The sequence below is a fragment of the Ranitomeya imitator genome, chromosome 4 (genome assembly GCF_032444005.1).
Source record: "Ranitomeya imitator isolate aRanImi1 chromosome 4, aRanImi1.pri, whole genome shotgun sequence".
NCBI classification, from domain to species: Eukaryota; Metazoa; Chordata; class Amphibia; order Anura; family Dendrobatidae; genus Ranitomeya; species Ranitomeya imitator.
The window spans coordinates 707651610-707669807 of NC_091285.1; the positions used below are offsets into that span (position 1 = coordinate 707651610).

General features: G+C 46.5%; 1 pseudogene; it reads left to right on the plus strand.

Moving 5' to 3' along the window:
- Positions 1-844: 844 nt before the first annotated feature.
- LOC138674846 (KH domain-containing, RNA-binding, signal transduction-associated protein 1 pseudogene) lies at positions 845-15599 on the plus strand (annotated as a pseudogene).
- The last annotated feature ends 2599 nt before the right edge of the window (positions 15600-18198 follow it).

The window sequence follows — 18198 nt, forward strand, 5'->3', positions numbered from 1 at the left end:
AGGTAAATTACGATTGACAAGCTTCTGTAACAAGAATGGATGTTTTTTCCATTAAAATGGGCAGTGTAGGTGTTTTCCTGGCCTCCACTCACTGCCGACTATGCTCCCCCATTGACTTGCATTGGGTTTCGTGTTTCGGATGATACCCGACTTTTCGCGATAATCGGCCGATTCCACTCGACTCGACTTCTAAGAAAGTCGGGTTTCGCGAAACACGGCTCGACTCTAAAAAGGTCAAGGTCGCTCAACCCTAGTAGAGACTCCAAGTTGTGTCTCCATCTGAGGAAATTGATGCAACTTTTCTGCTGTGTGACAATTAAGTTTTTGAAATGTGAAGACTCCAAGTTCGCTCTTCATATGGTGGGTTGCCCATGTAAGTAGGTCTCCCAGACAGGGAGGCTTGCACTTACTTTCAGTCATCTACCTATATTACTTTCCTTACTTTTACTAGCAATATTACTGTATAAAACTGATGTTTGTGCCATCTGAGTGAGGCATGATTAAGAAAAAACTGGAAGTGTTGCATGAGTGTGAGAAGGCTTACACTGATGTGTAAGGGTGGTTTCACATTTGCATTTTTTTTTTTGCGTTTTTGTGGTAAAAAACACAAAAAAAGCATGCGTTTTTCCCCTATATTTAACATTAAAAACGCATGCGTTTTTTTTTTGTATGCGTTTTGACGCGTTTTTGCAATGCATTCTTTTTTTTCTGCATGCGTTGTGTTGCAGAAATGCAACATGTAGTATTTTTAGCGGCGTTTTTTTTGCCGCAAAAAAACGCATGCGTTTTTTTGAGGCAAAAAAATGCATTGCTGAAGACAAGAAGAGGACATCATCGAAAGAAGATGGGAGGCCCCGGACCGCCCCTGGAAATTGAAAGGCTGAAGAAAGGAGGTGATGGAAAAAAGGATGAAGATGACACCTATCTGGATTTGTTTTCACACAAGAATATGAAACTGAAGGAGCGGATTTTGATTCCTGTCAAATTATACCCCAAATTTAACTTTGTTGGGAAGATTTTGGGTCTACAAGGTAATACCATCAAGAGGCTGCAGGAGGAGACTGGAGCTAAAATTTCTGTTCTAGGCAAAGGCTCAATGAGGGATAAGGCTAAGGAGGAAGAACTGCGGAAAGGAGGAGACCCAAAATATAATCATTTAAACATGGACCTCCATGTCTTCATTGAGGTTTTTGGCCCACCTTGTGAAGCATATAACCGAATGGCACATGCTATGGAAGAGGTCAAGAAGTTCTTGGTCCCGGATATGAAGGATGATGTTTGTCAGGAGTAGAGTTGAGCGACCTTGACCTTTTTAGAGTCGAGCCGGGTTTCGCGAAACCCGACTATCTCAAAAGTCGGGTCGAGTGAAATCGGCCGATTATGACGTAAAGTCGGGATCGACCGAAACACGAAACCCAATGCAAGTCAATGGGGCAGCATAGTCGGCAGTGAGTGGGGGCCAGGAAAACACCTAGAGTGCCCATTTTAATGTCAAAACCATCCATTCTTCTTAATGAAGCTTGTCAAGCGTAATTTACCTTATAATAATTGGAAGGCATTTGAAATTGGGGGTCATTTGGCTAAAGTTGTGGTGGGTAGGGCTGGTTCAAGTAATTAGTGGGCCCAGGAAATCTGGACCACGTCACGGCAGTGGAGCAGGGAGAGGTAAGTATTTCAACTTTGCAAGTGCTGTGAACCTGAGCAAGCAGGGGGGGCCCACTCGTTGGCATTGGCACTGGCACAGGGCCCCTCAAAGTACAGCGGTGTGTTTGCACGGTGGGGGCGCCTCCCACCGGCAGCAACACTTTTGCGTACCATGAGAGGCCCTGTGCCAGTGACGTCGCCAACTAGTATTCCTCCCCCCACCTGATGAAGGAACCTGCACTTTCATCTGCACCTTCCTGTTTGTCCCCGTGTAAGGTGGTATGGTATGCGGGAAGGGGGACCTGACTTTCAGCAGGGTCACAATCTTGCAGTGTAGCGTGCACGGGAAATGTTGCGTTATGGGTCAATGTACCAGCAGACTCATCTATCACTGGCTGGGCAATGGGCAGGATGAGGAGGAAACACAGATATAGGCCCAAAGAATAAAGTGGGCTAAATGCAGTTCAAAATTGGTAACACAGGACTAATCAGGGGGCATTGCAGTGGAGGACAACTGGAATGAGAGGCTGACACAGAGAGTAGGCCCAAATCAGTAAGTAGTCGAAATGCAGTTCAAAATTGGCAACAGTAGTAAACAGGCGGCACAGCTTTGTTCAGTGGAGGAGAACAGCAAGGAGTGGCAGACACCGATAGTAGGCCCCAACCCAACTAGTAGGCCAAATGCAGTCTAACATTAACAACTACTTAACGAGCGCCTGAAAACGGAATTTCAGGACAGGAAACCAGGAGAACAGCAAGGAGCGGCAGACACCGATAGTAGGCCCCAAACCAACTAGTACGCCAAATGCAGTTGTTCCGTTTAACCACAATTTAATGAGAGCCTGAAGATAGAAGTTCAGGAAAGGCAACCTGGAGAACACCTTGGAGTGGAACACACCATCTCTCTACACCCCATACCCAATTTGTAGGTCTAATGCAGCGTAGTTTCCAACAACTACTAAACGAGAGCATGATGATCGAAGCATTGGCGAGGAAACCTGGGGAACACCTTGGAGTGGAACACACCATCTCTCTACAGTGGAACACACCATCTCTCTACACCCCATACCCAATTTGTAGGCCTAATGCAGCGTAGTTTCCAACAACTACTAAACGAGAGCCGGAAGATCGAAGCTCAGGAAAGGCAACCTGGAGAACACCTTGGAGTGGAACACACCATCTCTCTACACCCCATACCCAATTTGTAGGCCCAATGCAGCGTAGTTTCCAACAACTACTAAACGAGAGCCGGAAGATCGAAGCAATGGAGAGGAAACCTGGGGAACACCTTGGAGTGTAACACACCATCTCTCTACACCCCATACCCAATTTGTAGGCCTAATGCAGCGTAGTTTCCAACAACTACTAAACGAGAGCCGGAAGATCGAAGCAATGGAGAGAAAACCTGGGGAACACCTTGGAGTGTAACACACCATCTCTCTACACCCCATACCCAATTTGTAGGCCTAATGCAGCGTAGTTTCCAACAACTACTAAACGAGAGGCGGAAGATCGAAGCTCAGGAAAGGCAACCTGGGGAACACCTTGGAGTGTAACAAACCCTCTCTCTACACCACGGAAGGGCTGATTCTTAGGAAGGAAGGCTGTCGGAAAGAAGCAGGGCGCGTCCGAGGGTGATTATATTCTTATTAGGTATATACTCACCCTTGGACGCGCCCTGCTTCTTTATTTGTAATGAATGTTTATTTGCAATGTGGTTTTGACTTACTCTATATTTTTGGTAAATAATGATTTTATTATTTTCATTGTTTTGCATCTTCTTGGCAATAATATAAAGAAGACGCGACAGGACAACACTCGGTGGATGCCATATCTGTGTTTAAAATTGAAAAAACCTTTCAGTTAACTACTTGCAGGAGAAAGTTATTGTAGCTGGTGGCCATTTTTAGTACTGTACCAGATTTTTGTTGTATGTGTTTGTTTTTAATGTTAAAATGTCTGCATTTGATATCTCTCCAGTATTTTCTTTTTTATAAGCAAAATACTTATTTTTATATTTTCTGATGTTGGTTCCAGGGGTACACGGGCAGCAGTGGTGTGGTCAGTGGAGGCCTAGTGGAAGGAGTGACCGCAGACAGGCATCGAAGGCCTAAAATAATAACACATGGCTGTAGGCAATTTTAAATTGGTTCCAGGGGTACACGGGCAGCAGTGGTGTGGTCAGTGGAGGCCTAGTGGAAGGAGTCACCGCAGACAGGCATCGAAGGCCTAAAATAATAACACATGGCTGTAGGCAATTTTAAATTGGTTCCAGGGGTACACGGGCAGCAGTGGTGTGGTCAGTGGAGGCCTAGTGGAAGGAGTCACCGCAGACAGGCATCGAAGGCCTAAAATAATAACACATGGCTGTAGGCAATTTTAAATTGGTTCCAGGGGTACACGGGCAGCAGTGGTGTGGTCAGTGGAGGCCTAGTGGAAGGAGTGACCGCAGACAGGCATCGAAGGCCTAAAATAATAACACATGGCTGTAGGCAATTTTAAATTGGTTCCAGGGGTACACGGGCAGCAGTGGTGTGGTCAGTGGAGGCCTAGTGGAAGGAGTGACCGCAGACAGGCATCGAAGGCCTAAAATAATAACACATGGCTGTAGGCAATTTTAAATTGGTTCCAGGGGTACACGGGCAGCAGTGGTGTGGTCAGTGGAGGCCTAGTGGAAGGAGTGACCGCAGACAGGCATCGAAGGCCTAAAATAATAACACATGGCTGTAGGCAATTTTAAATTGGTTACAGGGGTACACGGGCAGCAGTGGTGTGGTCAGTGGAGGCCTAGTGGAAGGAGTGACCGCAGACAGGCATCGAAGGCCTAAAATAATAACACATGGCTGTAGGCAATTTTAAATTGGTTCCAGGGGTACACGGGCAGCAGTGGTGTGGTCAGTGGAGGCCTAGTGGAAGGAGTGACCGCAGACAGGCATCGAAGGCCTAAAATAATAACACATGGCTGTAGGCAATTGTAAATTGGTTACAGGGGTACACGGGCAGCAGTGGTGTGGTCAGTGGAGGCCTAGTGGAAGGAGTGACCGCAGACAGGCATCGAAGGCCTAAAATAATAACACATGGCTGTAGGCAATTTTAAATTGGTTACAGGGGTACACGGGCAGCAGTGGTGTGGTCAGTGGAGGCCTAGTGGAAGGAGTGACCGCAGACAGGCATCGAAGGCCTAAAATAATAACACATGGCTGTAGGCAAATTTAAATTGGTTCCAGGGGTACACGGGCAGCAGTGGTGTGGTCAGTGGAGGCCTAGTGGAAGGAGTCACCGCAGACAGGCATCGAAGGCCTAAAATAATAACACATGGCTGTAGGCAATTTTAAATTGGTTCCAGGGGTACACGGGCAGCAGTGGTGTGGTCAGTGGAGGCCTAGTGGAAGGAGTGACCGCAGACAGGCATCGAAGGCCTAAAATAATAACACATGGCTGTAGGCAATTTTAAATTGGTTCCAGGGGTACACGGGCAGCAGTGTTGTGGTCAGTGGAGGCCTAGTGGAAGGAGTGACCGCAGACTGGCATCGAAGGCCTAAAATAATAACACATGGCTGTAGGCAATTTTAAATTGGTTCCAGGGGTACACGGGCAGCAGTGGTGTGGTCAGTGGAGGTCTAGTGGAAGGAGTGATTGCAGACAGGCATCGAAGGCCTAAAATAATAACACATGGCTGTAGGCAATTTTAAATTGGTTACAGGGGTACACGGGGAGCAGTGGTGTGGTCAGTGGAGGCCTAGTGGAAGGAGTGACCGCAGACAGGCATCGAAGGCCTAAAATAATAACACATGGCTGTAGGCAATTTTAAATTGGTTCCAGGGGTACACGGGCAGCAGTGGTGTGGTCAGTGGAGACCTAGTGGAAGGAGTGACCGCAGACAGGCATCGAAGGCCTAAAATAATAACACATGGCTGTAGGCAATTTTAAATTGGTTCCAGGGGTACACGGGCAGCAGTGGTGTGGTCAGTGGAGGCCTAGTGGAAGGAGTGACCGCAGACAGGCATCGAAGGCCTAAAATAATAACACATGGCTGTAGGCAATTTTAAATTGGTTCCAGGGGTACACGGGCAGCAGTGGTGTGGTCAGTGGAGACCTAGTGGAAGGAGTGACCGCAGACAGGCATCGAAGGCCTAAAATAATAACACATGGCTGTAGGCAATTTTAAATTGGTTACAGGGGTACACGGGCAGCAGTGGTGTGGTCAGTGGAGGCCTAGTGGAAGGAGTGACCGCAGACAGGCATCGAAGGCCTAAAATAATAACACATGGCTGTAGGCAATTTTAAATTGGTTCCAGGGGTACACGGGCAGCAGTGGTGTGGTCAGTGGAGGCCTAGTGGAAGGAGTGACCGCAGACAGGCATCGAAGGCCTAAAATAATAACACATGGCTGTAGGCAATTTTAAATTGGTTCCAGGGGTACACGGGCAGCAGTGGTGTGGTCAGTGGAGGCCTAGTGGAAGGAATGACCGCAGACAGGCATCGAAGGCCTAAAATAATAACACATGGCTGTAGGCAATTTTAAATTGGTTACAGGGGTACACGGGCAGCAGTGGTGTGGTCAGTGGAGGCCTAGTGGAAGGAGTGACCGCAGACAGGCATCGAAGGCCTAAAATAATAACACATGGCTGTAGGCAATTTTAAATTGGTTCCAGGGGTACACGGGCAGCAGTGGTGTGGTCAGTGGAGGCCTAGTGGAAGGAGTGACCGCAGACAGGCATCGAAGGCCTAAAATAATAACACATGGCTGTAGGCAATTGTAAATTGGTTACAGGGGTACACGGGCAGCAGTGGTGTGGTCAGTGGAGGCCTAGTGGAAGGAGTGACCGCAGACAGGCATCGAAGGCCTAAAATAATAACACATGGCTGTAGGCAATTTTAAATTGGTTACAGGGGTACACGGGCAGCAGTGGTGTGGTCAGTGGAGGCCTAGTGGAAGGAGTGACGGCAGACAGGCATCGAAGGCCTAAAATAATAACACATGGCTGTAGGCAAATTTAAATTGGTTCCAGGGGTACACGGGCAGCAGTGGTGTGGTCAGTGGAGGCCTAGTGGAAGGAGTCACCGCAGACAGGCATCGAAGGCCTAAAATAATAACACATGGCTGTAGGCAAATTTAAATTGGTTCCAGGGGTACACGGGCAGCAGTGGTGTGGTCAGTGGAGGCCTAGTGGAAGGAGTCACCGCAGACAGGCGTCGAAGGCCTAAAATAATAACACATGGCTGTAGGCAATTTTAAATTGGTTACAGGGGTACACAGGCAGCAGTGGTGTGGTCAGTGGAGGCCTAGTGGAAGGAGTGTCCGCAGTCAGGCATCGAAGGCCTAAAATAATAACACATGGCTGTAGGCAATTTTAAATTGGTTCCAGGGGTACACGGGCAGCAGTGTTGTGGTCAGTGGAGGCCTAGTGGAAGGAGTGACCGCAGACAGGCATCGAAGGCCTAAAATAATAACACATGGCTGTAGGCAATTTTAAATTGGTTCCAGGGGTACACGGGCAGCAGTGGTGTGGTCAGTGGAGGCCTAGTGGAAGGAGTGACCGCAGACAGGCATCGAAGGCCTAAAATAATAACACATGGCTGTAGGCAATTTTAAATTGGTTCCAGGGGTACACGGGCAGCAGTGGTGTGGTCAGTGGAGGCCTAGTGGAAGGAGTCATCGCAGACAGGCATCGAAGGCCTAAAATAATAACACATGGCTGTAGGCAATTTTAAATTGGTTACAGGGGTACACGGGCAGCAGTGGTGTGGTCAGTGGAGGCCTAGTGGAAGGAGTGACCGCAGACAGGCATCGAAGGCCTAAAATAATAACACATGGCTGTAGGCAATTTTAAATTGGTTACAGGGGTACACGGGCAGCAGTGGTGTGGTCAGTGGAGGCCTAGTGGAAGGAGTCACCGCAGACAGGCGTCGAAGGCCTAAAATAATAACACATGGCTGTAGGCAATTTTAAATTGGTTACAGGGGTACACGGGCAGCAGTGGTGTGGTCAGTGGAGGCCTAGTGGAAGGAGTGACCGCAGACAGGCATCGAAGGCCTAAAATAATAACACATGGCTGTAGGCAATTTTAAATTGGTTCCAGGGGTACACGGGCAGCAGTGGTGTGGTCAGTGGAGGCCTAGTGGAAGGAGTGACCGCAGACAGGCATCGAAGGCCTAAAATAATAACACATGGCTGTAGGCAATTTTAAATTGGTTACAGGGGTACACGGGCAGCAGTGGTGTGGTCAGTGGAGGCCTAGTGGAAGGAGTGACCACAGACAGGCATCGAAGGCCTAACATAACAAAAATGTCAATACAATGGTATTGTCAGTGGCAGGCATTGAAGGATGTCAGCGCGTAGACTAAACATTGGTGGAGCTGTGACATAATTTTGCAAGTGGTAGAGCACTGTTTGAGCTGGGGTGGGGGGAAACTGTCTTGTGGCCGGCGGTACAGGCCCAGGGCCCCTCATATTACAACGGTGTGTCTGACGTTGGGTGCGCACCACCACCGCCAGAGACACTTTATTGTACTAGGAGGGACCCAGTGGCAATGCCGTCGACCAAAAGCGGGCTCACCCACCTCTTCAGACAAACTGCACTCTCACGGGTGCTGTCGCCAAGTGTCGATACCACGGCCCCGTGTGGGGAGTTTGGCCATTTAGTGAGGTGTAAACATGTCGTATGCTGGACAATCAGGTGCAGAAAATTACGAGATTGGAAAAGGCATTCAGAGTAGTCCACAGGCAAGACCTTTTCATAGGAAAGCTAGGTGTCAGCCGGGCAAGGTGGGGCAAAAGATTTCGAAATCCAGTTGTGGTTCATTTTAATGAAGGTTAGATCATCTACATTTTGGGTAGCCAGACGAGTCCTTTTTTCTGTTAGTATTGAACCTGCAGCACTGAATACTCTTTCTGATAGGACACTAGCTGCCGGGCAAGCAAGCTCCTGCAATGCATATTCTGCCAATTCTGGCCAGGTGTCTAATTTTGATGCCCAGTAATCAAATGGGAATGACGGTTGAGGGAGAACATCGATAAGGGATGAAAAATAGTTTGTAACCATACTGGACAAATGTTGTCTCCTGTCACTTTGAATTGATGCTGCAGTACCTGTCCTGTCTGCGGTCATAGCAAAATCACTCCACAACCTGGTCAGAAAACCCCTCTGGCCAACGCCACTTCTGATTTCTGCCCCTCTAACTCCTCTGGTCTGCTGGCCCCTGCAGCTCGTGTGAGAACGATCACGGGCGCTGTGTGCAGGGAATGCCAGAAGCAAACGGTCAACAAGAGTTGATTGTTTGGTTGCTAATATTAGTTCCAAGTTCTCATGTGGCATTATATTTTGCAATTTGCCTTTATAGCGAGGATCAAGGAGGCAGGCCAACCAGTAATCGTCATCATTCATCATTTTAGTTATGCGTGTGTCCCTTTTGAGGATACGTAAGGCATAATCCGCCATGTGGGCCAAAGTTCCAGTTCTCAAATCTGCGGTTGTGCTTGGTTGAGGGGCAGTTTCAGGCAAATCCACGTCACTTGTGTCCCTCAAAAACCAGAACCCGGCCTTACCGCGCCACCAATTTCCAGTGGCCCCGGAAAAGCTTCCTCATTAAAAATATAATCATCCCCATCATCCTCCTCGTCCTCCTCCTCCTCTTCGCCCGCTACCTCGTCCTGTACACTGCCCTGGCCAGACAATGGCTGACTGTCATCAAGGCTTTCCTCTTCCTCAGCTGCAGACGCCTGATCCTTTATTTGCGTCAAACTTTGCATCAGCAGACGCATTAGGGGGATGCTCATGCTTATTATGGCGTTGTCTGCACTAACCAGCCGTGTGCATTCCTCAAAACACTGAAGGACTTGGCACATGTCTTGAATCTTCGACCACTGCACACCTGACAACTCCATGTCTGCTATCCTACTGCCTGCCCGTGTATGTGTATCCTCCCACAAAAACATAACAGCCCGCCTCTGTTCACACAGTCTCTGAAGCATGTGCAGTGTTGAGTTCCACCTTGTTGCAACGTCTATGATTAGGCGATGCTGGGGAAGGTTCAAAGAACGCTGATAGGTCTGCATACGGCTGGAGTGTACGGGCGAACGGCGGATATGTGAGCAAAGTCCACGCACTTTGAGGAGCAGGTCGGATAACCCCGGATAACTTTTCAGGAAGCACTGCACCACCAGGTTTAAGGTGTGAGCCAGGCAAGGAATGTGTTTCAGTTGGGAAAGGGAGATGGCAGCCATGAAATTCCTTCCGTTATCACTCACTACCTTGCCTGCCTCAAGATCTACAGTGCCCAGCCACGACTGCGTTTCTTTCTGCAAGAACTCGGACAGAACTTCCGCGGTGTGTCTGTTGTCGCCCAAACACTTCATAGCCAATACAGCCTGCTGACGTTTGCCAGTAGCTGCCCCATAATGGGAGACCTGGTGTGCAACAGTGGCAGCTGCGGATGGAGTGGTTGTGCGACTGCGGTCTGTGGACGAGCTCTCGCTTCTGCAGGAGGACGAAGAGGAGGAGGAGGGGGTGCGAACGGCTACAGCCAATTGTTTCCTAGACCGTGGGCTAGGCAGAACTGTCCCAAACTTGCTGTCCCCTGTGGACCCTGCATCCACCACATTTACCCAGTGTGCCGTGATGGACACGTAACGTCCCTGGCCATGCCTACTGGTCCATGCATCTGTTGTCAGGTGCACCTTTGTGCTCACAGATTGCCTGAGTGCATGGACGATGCGCTCTTTAACTTGCTGGTGGAGGGCTGGGATGGCTTTTCTGGAAAAAAAAGTGTCGACTGGGTAGCTCGTAGCGTGGTACAGCGTAGTCCATCAGGGCTTTGAAAGCTTCGCTTTCAACTAACCGGTAGGGCATCATCTCTAACGAGATTAGTCTAGCTATGTGTGCGTTCAAACCCTGTGTACGCGGATGCGAGGCTAAGTACTTCCTTTTTCTAACCATAGTCTCATGTAGGGTGAGCTGGACTGGAGAGCTGGAGATCGTGGAACTAGCGGGGGTGCCGGTGGACATGGCAGACTGAGAGACGGTGGGAGATGGTATTGTTGCCACCGGTGCCCTAGATGCAGTGTTTCCTACTACGAAACTGGTGATTCCCTGACCCTGACTGCTTTGGCCTGGCAAAGAAACCTGCACAGATACTGCAGGTGGTGCGGAAAATGGTGGCCCTACACTGCCGGAAGGGATGTTGCGTTGCTGACTAGCTTCATTGGCCGAGGGTGCTACAACCTTAAGGGACGTTTGGTAGTTAGTCCAGGCTTGCAAATGCATGGTGGTTAAATGTCTATGCATGCAACTTGTATTGAGACTTTTCAGATTCTGTCCTCTGCTTAAGGTAGTTGAACATTTTTGACAGATGACTTTGCGCTGATCAATTGGATGTTGTTTAAAAAAATGCCAGACTGCACTCTTTCTAGCATCGGATACCTTTTCAGGCATTGCAGACTGAGCTTTAACCGGTTGGCCACGCTGTCCTCCAACAGGTTTTGGCTTTGCCACGCGTTTTGGGCAAGATACGGGCCCGGCAGATGGAACCTGTTGCGATGTTGATGCCTGCTGCGGCCCCTCCTCCTCCGCTTCAGAACTGCTGCCGCCTGCACCCTGTTCCCCCAATGGCTGCCAATCGGGGTCAAGAACTGGGTCATCTATTACCTCTTCTTGTAGCTCGTGTGCAACTTCGTCTGTGTCACCGTGTCGGTCGGTGGTATAGCGTTCGTGATGGGGCAACATAGTCTCATCAGGGTCTGATTCTTGATCAGCACCCTGCGAGGGCAATGTTGTGGTCTGAGTCAAAGGACCAGCATAGTAGTCTGGCTGTGGCTGTGCATCAGTGCACTCCATGTCAGATTCAACTTGTAATGGGCATGGACTGTTAACTGCTTCACTTTCTAAGCCAGGGATGGTATGTGTATAGAGCTCCATGGAGTAACCCGTTGTGTCGCCTGCTGCATTCTTCTCTGTTGTTGTTTTTGCTGAAGAGGACAAGGAAGCGACTTGTCCCTGACCGTGAACATCCACTAACGACGCGCTGCTTTGACATTTACCAGTTTCACGAGAGGAGGCAAAAGAGCTAGAGGCTGAGTCAGCAAGATAAGCCAAAACTTGCTCTTGCTGCTCCGGCTTTAAAAGCGGTTTTCCTACTCCCAGAAAAGGGAGCGTTCGAGGCCTTGTGTAGCCAGACGACGAACCTGGCTCCACAGCTCCAGACTTAGGTGCAATATTTTTTTTCCCACGACCAGCTGATGCTCCACCACTACCACTACCCTCATTACCAGCTGACAATGAACGCCCCCGGCCACGACCTCTTCCACCATACTTCCTCATTGTTTTAAAAACGTAAACAAACTAACGGTATTTGTTGCTGTCACACAAATTACACGGTGAGCTATAACTTCAGTATGATTTAGCTACCCCTTTACAGGTGAGTGAGACCACAACGAAAATCAGGCACAATGTTACACACTCTGTTGTTGGTGGCAACAAATGAGAGAGATGCCACACACGCAGGACTGTCACTGAAGCACAAATGTAAATATTAATCTCCCACTGATTTGATTTTTTTTTTTTTTAAGGGAGACTTTAGGAAAAAAAAATAATAGAATAAAATGATTTTTTCAGGAAGAATTTAGAAACCAAATAAAATAAAATGATTTTTTCAGGGAGAATTTAGAAAACAAATAAAACAAAAAAAGGCTTTCTATGGCCCACTGAGTGAGAGATGACGCACACAGGAGTCAGGAGTGGCACACAAGCCCAGAGGCCAATATTTATCTCCCACTGATTGATGTAGTGATTTTTTCAGGTAGATTTTGGAACCCAAATCAAGCTAAAAAAAATAATAGGCTTTCTATGGCCCACAATTGGAGAGAGAGAGAGAGATGGCACACCCAGGAGTCAAGACTGGCACACAAGCAGAAAAGGCAATATTAATCTCCCACTGATTTGTTTTTTTTTGTTTTTTTTTCAGGGAGACTTTAGGAAAAAAAAAATAGAATAAAATGATTTTTTCAGGAAGAATTTAGAAACCAAAGAAACTAAAATGATTTTTTCAGGGAGAATTTAGAAAACAAATAAAACAAAAAAAGGCTTTCTATGGCCCACTGAGTGAGAGATGACGCACACAGGAGTCAGGAGTGGCACACAAGCCCAGAGGCCAATATTTATCTCCCACTGATTGATGTAGTGATTTTTTCAGGTAGATTTTGGAACCCAAATCAAGCTAAAAAAAATAATAGGCTTTCTATGGCCCACAATTGGAGAGAGAGAGAGAGAGATGGCACACCCAGGAGTCAAGACTGGCACACAAGCAGAAAGGGCAATATTAATCTCCCACTGATTTGTTTTTTTTTTGTTTTTTTTTCAGGGAGACTTTAGGAAAAAAAAAAATAGAATAAAATGATTTTTTCAGGAAGAATTTAGAAACCAAAGAAAATAAAATGATTTTTTCAGGGAGAATTTAGAAAACAAATAAAACAAAAAATAAATAAATAAATAGGCTTTCTATGGCCCACTATTTGTGAGAGAGATGGCACGCTCAGGACTGGCACACAAGCCCAGAGGCCAATATTAATCTCCCACTTTTTTTTTTTTTCCAGGGAAAATTTATAAACCCATTAAAAAAAATAAAAATAAATAGGCTTTCTATGGCCCACTATCTGAGAGAGAGAGATGGCACGCTTAGGACTGGCACACAAGCCCAAAGGCCAATATTAATCTCCCACTGATTGATTTATTGATTTTTTCAGGTAGAGTTTAGAACCCAAATAAAGCAAAAAAAAACAAAAAAGGGCTTTCTATGGCCCACTGAGTGAGTGATGATGCACACAGGAGTCAGGAGTGGCACACAAGCCCTGAGGCCAATATTTTTCTCCCACTGATTGATGTAGTGATTTTTTCAGGTAGATTTTAGAACCAAAATCAAGCAAAAAAATAAATAGGCTTTCTATGGCCCACTGAGTGAGAGATGGCACACACAGGAGTAAGGAGTGGCACACAATCCCTGAGGCCAATATTTTTCTCCCACTGATTGATGTAGTGATTTTTTCAGGTAGATTTTATAACCCAAATCAAGCAAAAAAATAAATAGGCTTTCTATGGCCCACTGAGTGAGAGATGACACAAACAGGGATGGCACTCTAGCAGAAATGTCAATCTTAATCTCCCACAAAAAAAAAAAAAAACAGGGAGTGTCCTTTAATTACTATCTCCCTGCAGTAATCTCAGCCAGGTATGGCAGGCAGCAATAAGGAGTGGACTGATGCACAAATTAAATAAAAAGTGTGTACAAACCAAAAAGATAGCTGTGCAGAAAGGAAGGAACAAGAGGATTTGTGCTTTGAAAAAAGCAGTTGGTTTGCACAGCGGCGTACACACAGCAATGCAGCTATCAGGGAGCCTTCTAGGGCAGCCCAATGAGCTACAGCGCTGAGGGAAAAAAAAAAAAATGTAGCTTCCACTGTCCCTGCACACCGAAGGTGGTGTTGGGCAGTGGAAATCGCTACAGCACAAGCGGTTTGGTGGTTAATGGACCCTGCCTAACGCTATCCCTGCTTCTGACGAAGCGGCAGCAACCTCTCCCTAAGCTCAGATCAGCAGCAGTAACATGGCGGTCGGCGGGAACGCCCCTTTATAGCCCCTGTGACGCCGCAGACAGCAAACCAATCACTGCAATGCCCTTCTCTAAGATGGTGGGGACCAGGACCTATGTCATCACGCTTGCCCACACTCTGCGTTTACCTTCATTGGCTGAGAAATGGCGCTTTTCGCGTCATTGAAACGCGACTTTGGCGCGAAAGTCGCGTACCGCATGGCCGACCCCGCACAGGGGTCGGATCGGGTTTCATGAAACCCGACTTTGCCAAAAGTCGGCGACTTTTGAAAATGAACGACCCGTTTCGCTCAACCCTAGTCAGGAGCAGTTCTTGGAGTTGTCATATCTGAATGGAGCCCCACCAGAGACAGCACGTGGAGGAAGGGGTGGACCATCGCGTGGTAGAGGATTACCATCGGCTGCATCTGCTACAGCAAGAGGCAGAGCTGGTGCAATATGTCCTCTCGTTCCACGAGGGGTTCCAGGTAGAGGAGCCATTGCACGTGGTGCCAGTGTCAGCCAAAGTGTAGCACCTTCAGCTGCAACCAGGGGAGCATCTTCTGCTAGGGACCGAGCTGCCTCAATTCAGAGGATTTCTCTGCCACCACCTGTACCTGAGTCTTAAGATGACTATGGCTATGATGATCTCTATGCAGAGCAAAGCTATGATGCTTATGACAGTTACTACAGTCAAAGCCCAGGGGATACAGAGTATTATGACTATGGGCACGGAGAGGGCCTGGAGTCTTATGAATCCTATGGACAAGATAATTGGAATGGTTCTCGACCCTCCCTGAAAGTCCCATCTTCTCATGCTGCAAAAGGCAGTGCCTACAGAGACCACCCATACAGACGCTTCTAAGGCTGCTTCTCATCCATTTATTGCTGATATCTTGTGTCCAAGGACTTCCTGTTCCTTATCCCACAACACAAGTAAATTCTCTGTGCTCTGTGACTCCTTTCCTCTCCCCTTCATAGATCCTTAATCTAACCTGACCTCCCTTTCATAGATCTGCTTTTAAAATTGGTGAAAACCAAATATCCATTTAAGGATACTTAGACCCATTTTATTTTCATTGTTAACAAAAACACAAAAGAATAAAAAAAAACCTTTTTAAACGTAAATGCTTTTCATGTAACAAGAGTTAAATAGTGTAAGTGTTTTGAAAATGAAGGTTTCTAATAAGTTTAGTGTTAGCTGTAGATTCTGTCCTGAACTAAGCTGCATTTCAATATTCCATTTTTTTATTTTAGCTAAACTGTACCTAGCTGTAATATTGTTTGCTGTTTAAAAAATATAAAAAAACAAATCCAAGCAGTTGACTTTGTAATTATACTCCACTTTTATGTTATTAAACCTTATGGACAAATCCCCCCCCCCCCCAAAAAAAAAAAGTGCATTGCTGTCTATGTAAACGCATGCGTTTTTAACCACATGCGTTTGCATGCGTTAAAAACGCATGCATTTAAAAAAAAAAACACACTGATAAACCACCCCATACCATAACATTGATAAAGGGATCCTACCCCTAACCCTACCCCTAACCCTAACCCTACCCCTAACCCTAACCCTACCCCTAACCCTACCCCTAACCCTAACCCTACCCCTAACACTAACCCTAACCCTACCCCTAACACTAACCCTAACCCTACCCCTACCCCTAACCCTACCCCTAACCCTAACCCTACCCCTAACCCTACCACTAACCCTAACCCTAATCCCTTTAAGGGTAGGGTTAGGGGTAGGATTAGGGGTAGGTTTAGGGTTAGGGTTAGAGGTAGGGTTAGGGGTAGGGTTAGGGTTAGGGGTAGGGGTAGGGTTAGGGTTAGGGTTAGGATCCCTTTAGGGTTAGGGTTAGGGTTAGGATCCCTACCCCTAACCCTACCCCTAACCCTAGCTCTTTCTGTTTATAGTGGGTTTTTTACTTTATTTTGATGATTGGCAGCTGTCACACATTTATCTGCATGCGTTTAAAAAACGCAAACGCATGAAAAAACGCATGTAAACGCGTCAAAACGCCGCGTTTTTTTCACCACATGCAAAAATGCATGCGTCAAAAAAACGTTTTTTTTTAAATGCATGCGTTTTGAAACGCAAGTGTGAAACCAGCCTAATGTTTTCAAATGAGGTGTGAAAAGGCTAAGAAGGCCTAGACTCCACCTTTAACCACCAGCTCCTCATTGAAACTTAAATTTCAAACTGTAAATGCTGGGCCAGGTCTTGATATTTCATGCATGGCCAATGGCTGACTGCTGCTGTGCCATTTGCAGATTTCTACTGTGGGACAATTGATGCCACTTTTCATGATGTCTGCCACTAATTTTAGCTGTTTTGGAATCTTTTTGTCACCCCTTAAGGTGTTGTCTATTCCTTTGGTTTTGCCTCCTATTGAATCTAATGGAGTTCAGGTACATTTGTCGAACCGTACGGCAAACTGTTTCGGTGAATTTCGGTCCTTTCAGAGATTCCGAATCAAACTGAACCTTGAAAGGTTCGCTAATCTCTATTCATCAACGATCTTCAATCAAGACTACATGAGAAGTGACTGATGAAAGTCATGCCTGATGAAAGTTGTGCCTCTGTTTAAATAATGTTGTGAGGTCCAACTACAGGCTGTGACTCCCGGCAGTCTTATCACACTATATATACTCAAAATCCTGCAGACGCAAGCTGGGGTAAGAGGAATGGAAAGTCTGGGGTGTACACAGGGTGAGGGGTGATCACAGGATGATGTTGGCTGACCTATGGACTGTGAGGATAAAGCTGTTCCTCACTCTGACTAGTTAAACTTAGAGAAAGTCGATTTTGGGATAGGCGGGTAGCTGAAGATTGGCAATGACATAACTGCAGAGAAAAAGCTCGAACTAAGAAACACTGAGAAGGCAAAAATACTTTTGATAACAAAAACACTTTGATTAGGAACCAAAAAAGATCCAGAGAGATGAAATTAGTGTATTCTGTGAATGGAGACTTTGGGATACAGCGAACAGCAGGGAAGAGATGATGACCTCAATGAGAGATGTCTAGATACCTAAGTGTAGAATTATACTTCATTCCATCCTGAAGTGTCACAAGTTATAAAAAAGGATTGAGTAGGTAAATAAATCCCAGCACGGCACTTCCCTTTGCTGGACCTACAGAGCCGTGTGCTGACAGGACCTTGGTGATGTCACAATAATGTGATCAGTCACATGGTCTGAGGCTTAAGTTGCGGACTTCTAGTTGCTGACTTCAGCATGCAGTGTACCTGGGGAGGAAATGCTGCAGGAAAGTGTTTGTGAACCTAACCTGGTTAGGGACCCACTCAGAAGTTTTGTCTCCTCCACAAATCGAAAACCCTATCTACCCCTCTGGCTGTCACACACTATCTCCATCATTTCTTCAGTGTTTTATGGCTTTCTCTCCCTATCTCTAGGGCTAACCTTTGATAGTCTCTCGTTTTCTTGATTCTCCACAAAATGACTGTTGCATTTTCAGCTTCTTTTATACAGGCTATGGTAGTCTCTCATTATTGGCTGTTCTATGCCATGTGTTGTGATGGCTGCAATGCATTATGGGGAAACCTGCCCAAAGTTGTGTGAATCTTCTCCGGCTGATGCAATCTTTAGCAATGTGTAAAAGAACAGTGACTATTCTAGACAATTTGAGCAAAGTAAAACATAAACTGTTCAAATTCACTGGGTTCAGCAAATTCCTGAAATATCGATGTGAATTTTCATTGCATTGACCTGTTCATGTTTACTAATTATTAATATTTATTGTGACTATAAAATCCTTCTCACAGGTGTTCTAAGAGCATATTCAGCTAAAAACATTAATATTCCAGAAATTACCCTGTTTCAGATATTGGATCTTGAAAGATGGAATTGGACCCTTAAGGGATTAAGGGGCAGAATGAGTGACCATACAATTTAATTTTTAATCATATACTTAACTTATTTCTTGTGCTAAAGACCAAAAGCTGCTAT